Source organism: Lichenostomus cassidix, chromosome 6 (genome assembly GCF_008360975.1).
Source record: "Lichenostomus cassidix isolate B80296 chromosome 6, HeHo_3.0, whole genome shotgun sequence".
NCBI classification, from domain to species: Eukaryota; Metazoa; Chordata; class Aves; order Passeriformes; family Meliphagidae; genus Lichenostomus; species Lichenostomus cassidix.
In genome coordinates, this window is record NC_139487.1 from 28,334,019 (window position 1) to 28,348,615 (window position 14,597).

At 37.6% G+C, this 14,597-nt stretch overlaps 1 protein-coding gene across 10 annotated transcripts in view; it reads right to left on the minus strand.

The window, feature by feature from the left end:
* The window catches only part of FAM13C (family with sequence similarity 13 member C), a 115,525-nt gene that overhangs the window by 67,243 nt on the left and 33,685 nt on the right, over nucleotides 1-14,597 (minus strand). The window lies entirely within an intron of this gene.

Below are 14,597 nucleotides of genomic sequence, written 5' to 3' on the forward strand. Positions count from 1 at the left end.
TCAGAAACCAATAGAAAAGGAGCACAAAATGACAAAGGAAACATTAATTATTTATTGTTCTGTTCCAGCACTTGTGTTTCTCAGTAAAAGACATGTGAACTAGAAATTATGCATTGTTTGAGGACCAGCCAGGACAACATTTGTACAGGTATATGTTTTTCCTTATACTTTTTGTAGATAAACTATAAACTGGGAGTTTTATTGCATCCCAAATATTAAAGAAGCAATTTATAGTTTGTTAATTTTACAGATCATTAATTATAATTCAGCCAACTTACATCCAGCTCAGCTCAAGAAAGAGTGAGATTTACAGTGAAGTTAGCATATAAAAAAGCCACCAATAACCCAAGGCAGTACTGAAAATGGGTCAAGGATATGAGAAGAGTTCTTATGTCAGGAACCTGTAACTCAATTTACCTCAAATTCAAATCAAGAAAAGAATCAAAGAGGAGCAACCACTAAGAAAAAGTAATGTACAGATAAAATATATGTATGTGTAGCAGTTCTTTGGCAGTTCTAGCTTTTACAGAATTCAAGTCTGTAAGTTTTGGTGCTTTTATTTATTTATTTTACCCACCGATTTTAATTTATTTTAGCTTAATTCTTAGGTATTAATCTGCCTATTACATCCCACACATCAAACTGTATCAACCATACTATAATATTTCAATGCATTTTGATTTTTGCTTTTTGAAAAGTATGCAATATTACCTTCTCAGTCTTGTTTCTTTCGAGAATCTTTGTAGTTATCATGATATTTAATATTATGGAAAATAATATTAAATAACACTTCATATGGCAGTGTTGAACCCATTCGTCTTTAAAGAAACCAACCCCACAAATTTTTCATTTTGCTTCTGTGGAATATCTAATGATAAGTACCCCAAGAAATGTATCTGTGGCACCTCAACCCAGCAAAACTAAACCTCAAAACTTCAGCCCACAACTAACCATGGGTTTATGGATCCCTCTCTGCAGGCTCATCTGAAGATATTGACACCCTCTGTGGCTTCAGTCCTCTCTGTTTTCTATTTATTTACTTGCAAGCTGGGATATCATTTTCATTGCTTGTCTTCGGCAATTCATAGGCTAAATTAAGTTTGCCTCTGTATTTCCTTTTTAAGCAAGACAGAAATACGATAATTGATAGCATGTACTAAATATTCCTTGAAATTGCATTGGCAGAAAGTCAGAGAATAATGTGTATGGCTGAATCATTGCCACTCACCAGCCTGGCACTTATTTTCTGAGTGTGTGGCCTTATGGTACTGAGATGATCCTTATTAATTTAGTGACTTTGGGCCCCTTTTGGTATCAAGTGTGATTTAACAGCCTCCAGTTGACAGACACCTATACCAGACATTCCCGCCTCACTGTGTTATTACACGTCTTTTTCTAATGAGAAGATTTATAATAAGGTTTTATTATTTTAATATTTATTTATTATTTTAATAATAAGGTTTTATTGCCTTATTTTTAGATATCACTTTAGAAACTTTCAGAAGGTTATGAACTTCTTGAGCCTGGAACAGTACAGAAAGACTCTTTGCTGGGGGAGAACCATGCCATGGTGAGATTATTTTTAGTTCTTGAGAAAACTAGACAAAATACTGCATCAATCTGGATAGGAAACTGCCTAAAAATAGGCATATCAGAAATTTTTCCTTTTATCCAGTATGTTTCTCATATGAGTGACCATCTCCCTGCAGAAACACACACCAAACGGCACTTAGACTCTGAGAGGCAGGAAACATAACCCCTCAAAGCCTTGTCTCTAAAATGTTTATTTCCTGCATTTTCCAACTGGTTCAAAAACCAGGAGTAGAAGAGGTAAAGCAGCCTTCCTCGCTCACCATTCCCTTGACCCTCTCTGCTGGGCAGTGGCCAGGCAGAACAAGACACTGACCCCAGCAGTAAAACCTGCACTGCCTGCCCCTCAGTACTGCTCACCTGGGCATTAGTAATAATGGCAGCTGTTTATTTGTTTCAACAGGACAGTTATCCACCCAAGGGTCCCACTGGGCACTCGTTTCTGTACTCCTCGAAAATAATGCAGGAAAAAGAGGAGACTGCTCAGCTTTTGGCCATCTGGATCACCCCTCACAGTGTGAATTGATGCACTGGTCTCTTGGGGGGTTGAACCAATGCCTGAGGTGTGAATCTGCTGTTGTTAATGGAATTTGTACTCCAGCTAACCACAAAAATTATAAAGGTATTAGAAAAGATACTACAGTAAAACATGGCTTGAGCAATTAAACAGTTATTTCAGGCTTTACTAAAAGCTGGAGTATTTCCTCCATCTTAACATACATAAGAAAAAGCTGCAAATAAACTGAAGGTATTGACATATGTCTAAATACCAGTATCTAACATAACGAACAATAGTATAACAAATGCCAGAACTGATCAGTGCTCAGAAATGTCATCTGTCAGACAAAAAAGACAATGAAACCATCTCCCTCCCCAATAAAACCATTCCCTCCTCGTCAGCAGAACATGAGAAAGAGTCTCTCTGCCAAAAAAGCTATTTTTGTCCTGACTAGCAAGATGTAGCAACATTAAGAACACCCAAAACAAGAAGCTCAAGACAGACATAGATGGATAAATCTATCCTTGTGTTCTATGTCAGAATACGAAAGGGAGACTTTAGATGGAGCCCAGAGATCCCCTGCAGTCAAAAAGAAAGATTTAGTAGAATTTTGAAATATCTAACTATTAAGTAACAGAAAAAGGCATCTCCTCATGAGAATTTTTAATTCCCCTGAACATCCTTATTTGAAGCACAGAGAGAGGAAAGCAACAGTCAGTGACCAGCTCAGGAGCCTGTGCTGACCAGGCAGGTAAAATGGACACAAGGGGTATTCCAGCAGCATTTCGGATGGCAAAGAACAGCCTGGGTATCAAATGTCTCAAACGTGCACCCTAAAATAAGGCAAAAATGGCAACCTTCTCATAAAAATATATTTACCTAATTGTGGATAATCACATGAGGACTCACTTTCAGATAAGCATGAATATCTCAGTCTGATGACCAGGCAATAAAGAGCTAATATAATTTGGCCAATTTAAAAATTAACTGGGAGAGACTACTGCTAATAAAATAAACAACATATAAGTAATTAGCTTTCCCAAAAAGAAAGTTTGCCAACCTCTCAAGTGTTGTCATAGTGCTACTTTCAAATTTGATATTAGCATTCTGAAGCAGAGAAAATGATGTTATCGGTACATGTTTGACTTTTCACTCAATAAATTAGAAAATATTTGTAGACTGACACAAGAAGTCAATTTACACAGAAAAACACCAAAAAATACATGTAAAAGTTTATAATTTGGCTACTTCCAGGTATTTCTACCATAACTCTCCTGGAAACTTGCAACTACATCTGCTGTGGTCACTGCTGCAAGTTGAATATAGTGTGTAGATATTCTAAACTGGTTAACTCAACCACAGGCATTTCTTACTTTGCTGTAGTGAGGTCAGAGCTTAGCATGGGCTCTGTTTCTCAGTGTTTAATTAGCTCCTAACTTGATTTTAATAACTTATGTGAGTCTCTACAGCTGCACTGGTGTTAGTTCAGCTAAACCTAAACTGCCCTTTTCCTTACATTACACAGCAGTTCCAGTTACCAGACCACAGCACACAAGTGGACACATAGAAAAGAAACCTTTAGAACAAAAATCTCCTGTAAATCAAGTCATGGATGCACTCTATAAATATATAGTAAGAAAAATGCTTTGCTGCTTTCAAGGTGCATTTTAAAATGAAGCTTGGTTTGTTATCAATCTGAGCAAACTCATTGGAAAAAGACAGAAATGGTCAGATGACTGTAATTCAAAGAGGGAGAAAGGAGTGTTAAGAAGCTCATATTTCCTTGGTGACTACTTCATAATATTTTCATTAACCTGCCTCACACCTTTCAGGTCCACTGAAGGGAGACTAAACAAGTTGTCCATCCCATATTAAATTGCAGGACAAGGGTACCTCCTCCCATCCTGGAGCTTGTGTGCTTAGAGAACCCATAAATGTGATGCACCTTTGGCTCCTGCAACCCTTCCTTGGCCTCATTTGAGCCCTGGCAGGAGTGAGGTGTAAACTTACCCCTTACCTGGCAGCCCAAAAATCTATCAGCATCACTGCAAAACCACACTGTGTTTTCCCTAGAGCTCTGTGACCCCTGAGGCAATGTGCTTTGGATGGATATTATCCAGGAGTCCACCCACTGTGTTCTTGCACCATCTGCTTTCCCAGCACAGCTACATTCCACTTTTACAAGCCTGCTAAAATCTTCTGTGGTCTTTCGAGGTGCTCAGATGTGACCAGACTGAGGGCTTAAAATATTCTCCAAAAACATTGCAACAAATTTTCCAATTTACCACTTTAAATATATACAACTTATTTAAAACTCTGTTACCACCTTTCAGGGCAGTCCTTGCTCATCTCAACAAATCCTTTAGAATAAAACTCAAAAGGAAACCTAGAAATTGTGTTGCAGGCCATTCCCACAGGATGCTATGGGCTATGAATGGATGCACTTGTTTGAACAGGCAAGAAAAATGGAAGAATTTTTTATACAGAATTGTAATTTTGAAAAAATAGCAAACTTTCTGCATCAAACAATTAAGAAGAAATACAATATTAAAAATTTAAAACAACTGGGGGAAAGAAGGGCATTCTGGCTACTGCTCTGAAAACCTCTGTCTCTTCACTTCAGGACAGATGGTGAAGGAGTCATTGATTTGATTTTTTTAAGGGAGGAGCATTAAAAAAAGCAATATTTTGGCACATTGAGGATTTTACTGGAAAGATTTATCCATGGCAAAACATCTGCAGCATGAAGTTTTAATAAGATTCTGTGTCACTAAAATTAAATTTTTAGCCTACAAATGGTAAAGGATGAAAGCTGACAACTGTAAGGGCTTAGCTAAAACTTTTTCTCAGATTTTATCATGTGAAGGAACAATACATTGCCATAAGCAATCAAAAAAAAAGCTATGGCTTGAATTTTGGTGAGGATATTGTCTTTCCTGAAACCAGTTTTGTGTAGTCTCTAGAACAAACAAGTCAGAAACACAAACAGCAGACTTTTCAGAGCTTTGTCTGAAGACACCTTGTTTTTTTCACACTGAATCTAAACCCCCACGAGATTGTATCATGTATTTTCTGCTTCATAGAACTGTCAAGATAAAAAATATGAAATGCATTTGTTCATTTGTGCTCACAAAAGAATAAATTATCCACTTATCGGTCTTCTCAGAGATAAAAGTATTTCTCAAAATCATCCAACAAGTTAGATATCACAATTGATTTTAAACATTTTAGCAGCGTGATTGGATGCTTGCCTGAATTCAATGTAATCAGCCATCTTTTCCTTTTAATAGTTAAAGTCTCTCAGTTGCAGGCTACTAGATTTAATGCTTTGCAGAGAAAGAAGTAGAAATAATAGAATAGAAACTAGAAATAGATAATAACAGCCATATTTGCCAGCCAACAGAAATATCAGAGAGGACATGCAAAGGTAGCCAATATGAAGTAGCTCAGCACGAATTTTCCAATAACTCAAATATGCTATTTGTCTGGAAAACTACTGGAATTTAAATCACTGCTGTCATTTCCATTTCAATATATTTCAATGAAACCAAAACAGAAATTCAGAAAGTCCACTTTATAGCAGTTATAGTGTGAAGTAGTTGTAGTAGGAAGAATACTGTTTGGTTAAGGTTTTTTTTGAAAAAAGTTATTCCTTATGAAGCCCTGATAATATGACATGGAATGCAAATAATCACTGTTTTTGAGAAATACTCTAATTTTACTATATCCCTGTATTACTTGGAAAACAATTATAGGCAACATATATGACGCAAAAATGCCAAAGCTTTGGAAAGCCCTGAATGAAAATGGTACTTTCTTTGGGAAACATGGTGACAAATGAGTGTCAGTGTGTCACACAGAAATCACCAGAATATCAGGGAAAATAACAAGCAGTCATGGAGAAAAATAGTATCTTTAACTACTAAATTGCAGATAGGGCAAAGTACATCACCCCCCCTTCACGCACAAGCAGTGTGAGCCAGATGTAACAACAGAATGCTTTGGTGCCTCTCCTGCCCTGGCCACAAGGTCTGAACCCTTTCCACATCCAGAGCCCTGAATACACTATCCACACCCCCAGAGTCTTCCCAGCCACAGCTGCACTGCCAGGGATGTGCCTGACCCTCCTCACCAGTGGTCCAGGTGCCACTTTGGAGCCTGCTGGCCATGTTTCCTTCCTCAGTGGCAATGTGGAAAGACCTCAGGGAAAGACCACTGAGCACTAACATTTCCAGAATCCAAGCAGTGCACAAAACTGCACTTCTAAACCAAAACCAAATCCTCTTCAAGTTGCCAACATACTGGAACGGGTGTTTTAGGGTGTGGTTGTCCACCATTGCAGGTCTATGCTGGTGTAACTTTATGTGACAATGATCTCCCATTGGAGCAACACGGGCAGGACTCAGATGTTAGATGCTATCTAAGGATACAGTTTCTAATGATTTTCTGATATTGGCCATACATGAGGAAAGATTCACAGCTGTTTCTCAAAATTACAGACCAGATAACATGCAAAATGCATTTGACCACAAATATTAAAAGAGCACCTAAAATAATCCCTGCACAAGTCATACTGTAAGAAAGGACTAATTCCTTTTTCCTCACACCAGGGCTTCTACTAATGCTTTCCCTTATTCCATCCAGGCAAAAGCCTGTGGCATGTGAGAAGAGGTTATTGGGACTTAGTAAAAAATCTTATGAGCCTTCTCTCCAGGCTAAAAACTGTGCCTGCAAATGAGCTGAGTGCTAAAAGCAAAATGTTGCCCTGTTAATTAGAAAGAGCCTCCACAGCATTCCCCATTGGTGATACCAAAACCTTATAGAATTGATCCTTTAAATTACCCCCAGAAATATTTTATCACAAATTTCAGTACTGTGCACAGTGAAAAGCAACACTAAATATTATTTTTTGTTAGTCACCAAAATTATTTCATTACTCATAAAGAGCCAAAAACTTTATTAAGTTACTTCATTAAAGTTAACCATAATTGAATCTTCAGATCACAAGAAAGCCAAAGCAAAACAGACAGCATTTCCAACCAATATGCTAGGGATTCAGGGAAGTTGAAATATTAGAGCAAATTATTAATTATTTAATAAAACATACAGCAAAATCAGAGGCTGTGTGTATTGCTAGGACTGTAAAAGTGCCTTCAAACTCTAGGTTCAGAATATTTCACGAAACTTGGCATTTAATTTATTGGCCTAATAATCTCCTCTTCATCAATATGAAATAACAGAAACACCTTTCTGGCCATGTCCATCCTCTCTGGAAACATTTGCAATTTGTTGCAATAAAGAACTGGCATTCTCATCCTCCTGTGCAGAGGGTTTTTGTGCCATTACACTCAATTAATAAATTATTCCAAAATAATAAAATAAATTAAACAGCTAGGTGGCTTGTGGCATCAAAGAAATCTTCAAGGAGGATCAGGGAACTTCTTTCCCAACCCACTGAATTTCTATTCTCAGTAATAAAGCAAGATCTGATCCAGAGTTACATCACAGACCAGCAGTCACAGAAAATAACATTACCACTGTTTTTATGATGATTCATATCTCTAATTTTTGAATTCTCTTGACAGTCCTCCAGTGCTACAAACAGCATTAATGTCACACAAGAAGAAAACTGCAGATTTTAAGTGCCATTTCTGAGAAAAGAGTTTGAAATATTCATTATCTGTTATTTCCCAGGCTAGGCCATTTTAAATGATGTATCTGCAAGAGAGCAACAACATCAATGCACAATACAGCTCTTCCATATTGCTCAGAACAACAAATCACACAAAGAGTAAAATAAAAACATATTTGACCATAAAAACAAAAGCAAAATCTAAAATACTCCATATTGACAGGTCTCATTTTATGAAAAATCTTTGCATACCACCTTTCCCATGCAGTCTGAGTCACGAAAAATGCGTAATGCTGAAGTTAGGGTGGAAAGCTAAAATGAATTCAAATAGCTGCAGAGTTCTGTCCTTTAACTTTGTTTCAGCAGCAAATAAAATCAGCTTTGAGACACTTTCTTTCATACCCTCCCCGTGTAAAGAACGATTTACTCATTAACTCCCCCTGAAGCCGAGAACAGCTCCAAAAGCAGAGCCCAATTCCAGGCTGCATTCCCACAGCTGCTTACGCTGGCATTATGTGCTTCCATTAACATCAGAATGACCCCATTCCCTGGAGCCAAGGGCTGCTCCACACACAGCCTATAGCAATGGTACTTGCAGGAAGAGCTGGCTATTTATATATTTTGCATCTGCTTTAATTACACTATCACTACAGCACACAACAGCAACATACTTTATAAAGCACCAACAAATTTTATGGTAATTGAAAAACCCAATTAGCAGTTCTCACACCATGGGCAGATTTTGTTTGATTCAGCAACAGTAAAAGAAAGAAAAATTTAGAATAAAAAAAGGCTCAAAGGTATTTGAAGTTCCAGAGGAATCCAAGTCTGTAATTTAAAGTATATTTAACATATGTTTGAAATCTATTCTCTTCAACAAGCTCTGAGTTGGGAATGTGCTTCTTGACCTTGTTCTCTGGAAATTTTTCCCTCATTGACATAACTGGCTTATGGTTTCTCTGGTAGAGAATTTTATCCCATGGCACCTATCAAGAACTAAGGGCAAATGCAACTTTATCTTAGCAAGTTGCATGCCATCATTAAATATTTCTGAATAGAAATATGATCAGCAGCTACACTTGGCAAAAGTAACACTCAAATGAGAGTTACCAATTAACTCCAGTTAGCAAAACCCATGGGTTTATATTGATGTCACATGATGTTAAAAAATGCACAAAAAGTTCACAGGGACAGTGAGCTGGTCTTGAAATCATGACAACAAGGTGCCAGAGCAACAGAGCAATGAAGAGTCCCCAGGAACAGCGTAAATAAATCCTTATTTCATTGACAGTTGATTGTTCAAATAGATTCAAGCCAAAACTCTAATAAGGTTAAATAATAACTTCATGGTAGCAGATACAATGAAAATATGATCTCAAATTACCTTAGAGAATCATAAAGCTAAAAATTACACTCCCAGAGAAATTTGTATATGTAAATGATAGTTTAATGAACTGGACCCAGACCACCACATACACGTTGAGGATTTTGTTATATACGCGTGAGTGATCAAAACATTTCTTTCTGTATCATTCTTTGTTTTCTTTTTGTATAAAAGTCTGTGCTTGCACCCTAAAATGATAAATGCCTGGCACCCTGTTCTGCAGAATGGCAATAAAACCAAATAGCTCAGTGTGCTGATTGGTTCTGGCATGCTGGGTGACAAAGCCCTGCTTGAGGGACAACCACACTGCAAAATGCTTCCCTGTGGTGCTTTATACACCTTCCACCCCTAAAGTATGTGCTGCTCAAGGTGATTCTACTCAGTTCCCAGTCAAGATACATCACCAGCTGGGTCAGAAATGCAGCCCTGCTATTCCAGAGCAGTTTAGGCAGGTATGCCAGCAAAGAAACCTACCTGTTTTATAGGAGAGACAGACCGTAAGCACGAAGTAAAGCTAGCCTAAACTCAGACTTGGGAGGAATTATGAATTTTCTAGCTCAAAATAGCCCCTGCTGTAAACTGGATTGACTTCTCTTTTTATATAGACTACCCAAAGCTCTTAAATTACATAAATTCTATTTTCATAAGAAATCAATAGAAAATCAGTCTCTGTAATTCTATTTCTTCAGCTCCAGCCACACAGCTGATGTAACTCAGGATCCTCAAAGCAGTTTCAGCTCCCAGGGATATACATTAGTGCCTGTCTCATCCAATTTACCATGGCACTGTTATAGTGAGATACAGACACCTGCTTTACAGCTGGGAGAGAAACAAACTACTTGACAGCAATTAAGGTAAAACTTTGCTTTGGCATAAAGTCTGGAAAACTGCTATTTCCTCAGTCTGTCATGCTCCCTGAAGAAAGGGTGAGATGTTAGCAAATTTTAATGACTGCTGTTAAGGGAAAACGAGGGAAATTCAGAGAATTATACTTGCAGATTAAAATATGGTAACCTAAAACTTCTGCAGAGTTTTACCCTCAAACTCTCAAAGCTGGGAAAAAATCCACTGAACTGCAATTTGCAATGATTGCCAGCAACACTTTCCAAGGTTTCTGCACATGTCACTTGTTACTGGATTTTATTTTACTAGACTGGATGAAAACTATTCTCTTTTGTTTGGAAAATACTCAAAAGTTCTCTCATTTCTAATTTTTTTTCCTAATTTTTATCCTTTCTAGCAGTGAAAGAAATGAAAGCTTGACATTTGGCACTTAGAAAGTGTAGTTCCATAATTTTTGTCTGTATCCCCATTGAAACCACTTGAAAAATTCCCAGTGGCATCCCCTGTATGAACACACAGCAAAGCTGAGTTGGCTCTGGACGGTGGATCACATTCACTAAAATCATTCACGAGGCTCTATTAGAGAAGATGTGAATGTGTCTGCTTAGCCTGGATCTATCCCTCCATGCCCACAGGCAGTGCTCAAAACAGCTGCATTTGCTTTCTCTTGACCAGCCAGATTGCATAAACAGAAAGAAATCCTGTTATAAACATTACTGTGGGAAAAACAAAACCACCACGCAACAAAAACAAACAAACAAAATTCAAAAGGTCAATGTAAGCAGTGGAGGAGGAGTAACAGTGATGAAAACAGGTCATTCTAAATGGATGTGAGGGAGCTATAGAGTGGTATCACACCACATTACGCATCACTCTGCAGACAGGCTGTGCAGGCACACGATGGGGAAGGAATATTAAGCTGATTTAGTCAAGCTAGTGTGAAATAATGTGGATGTATTGGCCTTTAAGGAGGTTTACTTTGGTTAAATTCATATCAAGCAGTACAAAAAGCCAGATGACATACTCTTAAAAGCAAAGGAAAGAAAGCTTCGTGTAGAATTTTACATCATTTCAGCTAACACCAAAGTAAGTGTGTGTACATGAGTATGCATGTGGACAAACATACAAAACAGTGATTTTCTCTAAAATTCTCACCTAGAGAATGTAAAAAGCAGGTTTGGAAGACAAGAGCAAAGCCAGGAGCTTTTACTAATTAATAAGTCTTCATCATCAACCTCCCTACCAAGAAAATCTGAAAACCAAATTTTTTATTTCCTATATTTTGTATGTGACAAGACCAAAAAAAAAATAGCAAAATCAAAATAAAACAAACAAGTAAAACCCTAAAAGTAATCCCATTGTATTGCAAGAGGTATGAGTGTCTCAAGCTTACTGCAAACCACGAATTTCCAAACCTCGGTCAACTTTTCTGAATCAATGACAAAGAAAAAAGCAGTTTAAAATACAAAGTGAGAAAAGAAAATATATCAGATCAGAGGAAAAACTGCCCTGAAAAGCTTTATCACACACGTGCCATTGCTTGTCATTTTTGCCATCTTTGGTCTTCACTACAAGTTGCCATTGCCTTTGCATATTTTATGAAAAGAGAGTCTGGAGAGCAAAGGAGGGAAGTGAAACATCAACCTTGTGATCCCTTCCTTCAAAACACGCTTCATCTATTTCAGTCTTGTCTTGGTGGACCTGCTAGTTTGTTAATCCCCAGGCAGTTTCTGACAAAACATCCTAGATAGATGTGACAAAGTAAGTCAGATTTGTATCACTAATATTTTATACCCTCAGCGATCTGGTTACTCTGCACATCTCTTTCCAAAAGGCAGCAGGATTGTACTGGCATTGGAATAGGCAGGACAAAGACCAGTTTCCCATAACAACAACAGTGCTATTTGTGCCTGCTTGATTCAGCAGCATGCACAGCCAGCCTGGTGACACTGTCCTGGTTACAGTGACACAGGGTGTATGTCCAGATACCCTCAAATTTAGCCAGCAGAGCAGGTAAATCTAATTAGATTTAATAATTAGCTTTTACATTAAAACTGTAACAAAAACCAAAGCCCAATGTGATGAATCTGTCTTTTTTTTTTCCAAAAGAAAAATATCCTGCAGCATTTTGAGATCCCTGTATACACTAATAGTCTGTCCCCCAGGACAGACACTTTTATGTGCCCTTAATAACTAACTTAATATAAAGGGATTAAAAGTGACTGCTAAGCACACTGATAGACATCTATCAAACACATTTCTGTATGTCTGATTCCTAAGCTGAGAGATTTGTATATGCCATGAACTTAAGCCTCTATGAAAAAAACCAGAAAAGCAGTTGACAGGGTTCTGGTGGTATCATACTGATTTACTTTAAAGGGTATACACTAAAGGAAAGAAAACTCCTGCTACACAAAATTAATGTCACAGAAGTCTGTGACTTGCTAACCTAAAGTGTGAGTTGTCTTCACTTTTCCACAATAAAATTAATTTGATAAATGTTAAATCATTGGGACAAGTTTTATTTCTGGAATATTGAGATTCAATCATATAAATGATTGAACTAACTGAAAAAGGGAAGCATCCTGTTTTCTCTGCTTGTATTATAACAGCAGAAGCACAAAGGCATTCCAATCAACAAAGAACATATTCTATGTCAGCCTGCATGGTAATTAGCCTTGCTCTCAGTTCAGAACTAGACATCAATTTGGGAAAGCTGAAGTAGACTTCCTGTCCTTTCCCAATCATGTACTCTTGAGAGCACCAGTCTTTCCTGATGTATTTACTGAGAAACTGGGCAGAAATTCCTTGTGCTTAGACATAAGGAAAAGGTGATTTTATGGTGACCAAGTACCAACATTTTGGTTCAGAATCAGTAGGCTTCACAATACACCCAGCAGGCTTCTTGATTGCAATACTTATTCCCATCACAGCAGACTGAGGCTACAGCTCTCTCTACTACATATTTATTTCATGGGGTTTGGTCTTTGTGCAGCACACATCTTTTGGGGAGCAGACTGTCACATCTAAAAGCTGCTTTCAGTAGTGACCTTGACACTGGATAATTATTTTAGACCAACAGTTAGCTCAATGCAAATAATGCCCCTGCTTGCTGGAGGTCAGCTCACTTCACTCAAGTGCTCCGTTCTCTGCTCAGATGAGACACTACCTCAAATAAATGGCCAAGTGATTGGTTCCTCCTGTTTTGCTAGAAACAAATCACTGTGCATTTTCACTTCAGCAAAGTGACAGTAACAGACAGCTGGGGTTACAGCCTTCTTGACTGGCCTACGTGTTTGCAGGGGGAATATTTACCAACAGCATTTACTTAGTTTTGTTGAAATGAATACAAACAAGTGAAGAAGTTCACATCAACAATTAGCCCACTTGACAGTACTTCTTAAACAAATAATAAAGAATTGCTTTCAAGAATGGCATATTCAAGTTAAGTTCCTGGAAAAAAATAAAAAGCCTTTTGCTGACATTCACCAGATCTTCGTTGTAAAGGAATGCACACCAGTGAACATAAAGTTCTCTGAGAAATGTGAATCTGGATGTCTCAAGGATACAGAACTTAGGGTTCTGCAGGAATTTCAGTCAGGGAAACAAAATCTTAGCACATGGATTCACAAAAAAAATGTTTGAGAATTAAACAATATTTTTAAAATCCAAAATGTATGGCACAAATTCAAGACAGAAAATTTGGTTTTAATCCCACTCTGCATCCGAAGGGATTTGACCTTAAATCCCTGAGAAGAATGCCCTAGTTCCAGTAGAGTTGAAGCTGAGCATTTACAGTCTCCCTGATAATATACTTCAGCATTTATAAAATACATTTACACACACGCTTTTTCAGGTTTTTTTCTCCCTTCATTGCAGATACTGAAATTCAGTTGGTTTATAACCCAGAAGGACTCCCAACCCATTACTTATCAACAGTGTATGACATGAAGAACTGAAATTCATTGTCATCAGAAAAAAAACAATTGCCGGTTGTTTGACTACGATCAAAAATGTAGAAATAAAATGGAATAGAGAATTTCTATTATCTGCTGAACCTGACACTGTGCCTCAGATCCAACAATGAGTGAGAAGCATGTACAGGTCCTCCACCAGACCTAAACAATCACTGTGATTTAGAAGATACCCTCTCACACAACAGATGATTGTTTCAACAGCTCTTGGTAATTTCTATAGTGATAGAGACTTGACATTGGGAGGTACTGTCTGCTGGCAAATGGAAGCACAAGCTTTTTAAAGTATCTTTTAAAATCTTTGCCCTTGACTTTTGACTTCCAAATGATGTGCTACACTCCCTTATTGCTCTGCTAGTATTTGATTAGTTTTTGGGAAATGCCAGCCTGTTTCTGCTTCAATGGCTTTGTCTAAAACCTTGAATTATCTTTCCTAGTTCTCTCAAAAAGCTATTTCCTACCTAATGTGGTTTATTAATCTGCTGCATTACTGGCAAAGCAAACAGAATATTAAGTGGGATACTTCAGCAGTGTCTGCCAGTACAGAGTATCTGGGAAATACTTGAAGTTGTTCTGAATCATAAAATATTTCCTCAGCTTTTTTACTGCAGAATTCAATAGACTTGGTCTCTGAACAAAACTCACAGTATCTTAAAGACTGGAATGTGTACCATA